This window comes from Tursiops truncatus, chromosome 3 (genome assembly GCF_011762595.2).
Source record: "Tursiops truncatus isolate mTurTru1 chromosome 3, mTurTru1.mat.Y, whole genome shotgun sequence".
Lineage (NCBI taxonomy): Eukaryota > Metazoa > Chordata > Mammalia > Artiodactyla > Delphinidae > Tursiops > Tursiops truncatus.
The window spans coordinates 36,391,180-36,393,775 of record NC_047036.1 but is presented as its reverse complement, the minus strand read 5'-3'; the positions used below and the strand labels follow the sequence as shown (position 1 = coordinate 36,393,775).

Below are 2,596 nucleotides of genomic sequence, written 5' to 3'. Positions count from 1 at the left end.
AAGGGCTAATCACTCTGTTCTGCAACTACAGCCAGATTCACCTCCAAAACAGTACCTGTGGCTCTAGCTTGGACTCCTGTATTGGAATCTGGCTCTGGCAGTGGCAGCTAGAGAGGGTAATAGGACTTCTGCTGAATGAAGGAAGTTGGATGAATGAATGGGTGAGCTGCAGGGGTCACTTGCAAAGGGATGAGGAGTGATAAGGAAACAACCCGTTCAGGCAGATGCTTTTGATATCTATCTCTGAAACCTGCCTGTGGCACGAAGGGAAGCCATCTCCCATGGGAGAGAAGTCAATGGGGTGGGAGGCCATATTCTCACGACTGAGTCTTTCCAGGAGCCAGGGCTTCAAGGCACAAGGCTCCTGGTTCCTTCTCTCAACCAACCCCTCTACTCTTTTCACTCTCCCTCACTGTACTTCTTCTTCTTTTTCTTCTTCTTTGCTGCCTTGCTGTCTTTTGACGCATGCCTTGTCTTCTTGCCTGTATCATTCTCAGAGTCTGAGCTGTCAGTCAGATAACTTTCTGTCTATATGTTTCTTTTTTGCTTTTCTTTCTTTTTCTAGAAGAATCTCTTATGGGGTCAGGCTTTTCAAACTGTGCTAACTTTGCCTCTACCTTCTCCTCTTCCTCATCAGGTATCAGAGAGTACTTGGTCCCACCTGGTTGCATGAAATAATCCTTTGCAAAGTGGCCTTTACAGCCACACTTCTTGCAGGTAGTGTTCAGGACAGCCTCAAGGGTGATCTTCTGCCCAGTGTAATCCTGGAAGGCCACCTCTCTTCTTGCTCAGTGATAACACTGTTGGGGTCACGGTCCTTCCCAGTCCCTTGGTTGACAACTTTCATGGAGAGGAATACGTTTATGCTATCATTTTTCATCTCTCAGCCAATAAGCTTCACCCACACTTTGTCTCCAACGTCTACTCTCTCAGAGGGCTTATCCACGTGACAGGATGACATGTGAGCTCCATGGACCAGACCTTGCTTCCGACAGCCTGGGATTTTGATAAAGTCTCCATAGTCTGTCACCATAGCAACTCTCCTTGGAAAATAGTATAGGGAGAAGGCAAGTTCTCCATGGTCTTGGGTCTTCCCGAATCATCCTTAATGTTCTGTGGTTCCTCCATTTATCTTCTGCTAAAGCTAATTCAAGCGTCTTGGTGTCAGCGTCAGGTCTCCCAGCTGCAGCATTGCTCAAAACACCCTGATACTGCTTCTTAAAATGCCTTCCAAGCATGTGCTGAAGTGTCGTCTGGTGCTCCTAAGCACAAGAAGGCTCTTATATGCCTTACAGAGAAAATAAGTGTGTTAAATAAGCTTCATAAAGACATGAGTTATAGTTCTATAGCCAGGGAGTTCAATGTTAATGAAACAACAATATATATTAAATTAGGGACAGGACAGGAATAAAGACGCAGATGTAGAGGATGGACTCGAGGACACGGGGAGGGGGAAAGGTAAGCTGGGACGAAGTGAGAGAGTGGCATGGACATATATACACTACCAAATGTAAAACAGACAGCTAGTGGGAAGCAACCACATAGCACAGGGAGATCAGCTTGGTACTTTGTGACCACCTAGTACAAAGTTGGGATGGGGAGGGTGGGAGGTAGACGCAAGAGGGAGGAGATATGGGGATATATGTATATGTATAGCTGACTCACTTTGTTATAAAGCAAAAACTAACATACCATTGTAAAGCAATTATACTCCAATAAAGATGTTTTTTAAAAAATTAGGTATTTTTATATAGAAACATACATAAAACAATGATATGTATTGATTATTTGATGAAAATGTTGCGAGCAGAAGCTCACAAGAACTTACTCCCATATTTCTCCTAGGAGCAATGATTGAGTATTCATTCAGTGTTTGCAAACACTTTTTATAAAATATGACCACAGCAAATAATGAGATCAACTGTAAATATATCCATTACAATAAAAATAACAATAGTGTAAAAATTATTCTCATGCTAGAAGGCTTAGTCAACTGCTGATAGAAACTAAAATTATTTTAAAATATTGTTATTTTATTGTATGATAAAATTATGCCTATAGTAAAAATTATTTAAAATGGAGACAAATAACAAAAGATCAGAAAGAGAAATTAAGGAAACAATCCCATTTACCATCACAACAAAAAGAATAAAATACCTAGGAATAAGCCTACCTAAGGAGGCAAAACACCTGTACCCAGAAAACTATAAGATACTGATGAAAGAAATCAAAGATGACACAAACAGATGGAGAGATATACCATGTTCTTAGACTGGAAGAATCAATATTGTGAAAATGACTATACTACCCAAAGCAATCTACAGAATCAATGTAATCCCTATCAAATTACCAATAGCATTTTTCACAGAATTAGAAAAAAAAATTTTTACAATTTGTATGGAAGCACAAAAGACCCTGAATAGCCAAACCAATCTTGAGAAAGAAGAATGGACCTGGAGGAATCAGGCTCCCTGACTTCAGACTATACTACAAAGCTAAAGTAATCAAGACAGTATGGCACTGGCACAAAAACAGAAATATAGATCACAGGTACAGGATAGAAAGTCCAGAGATAAACCCACACACCTATCGTAAC

The 2,596-nt window shown here is 40.6% G+C and overlaps 1 pseudogene; it reads right to left on the bottom strand.

The window, feature by feature from the left end:
* Positions 1 to 399: 399 nt before the first annotated feature.
* LOC101330030 (zinc finger CCHC domain-containing protein 17 pseudogene) lies at positions 400 to 1,095 on the bottom strand (annotated as a pseudogene).
* Positions 1,096 to 2,596: the final 1,501 nt, after the last annotated feature.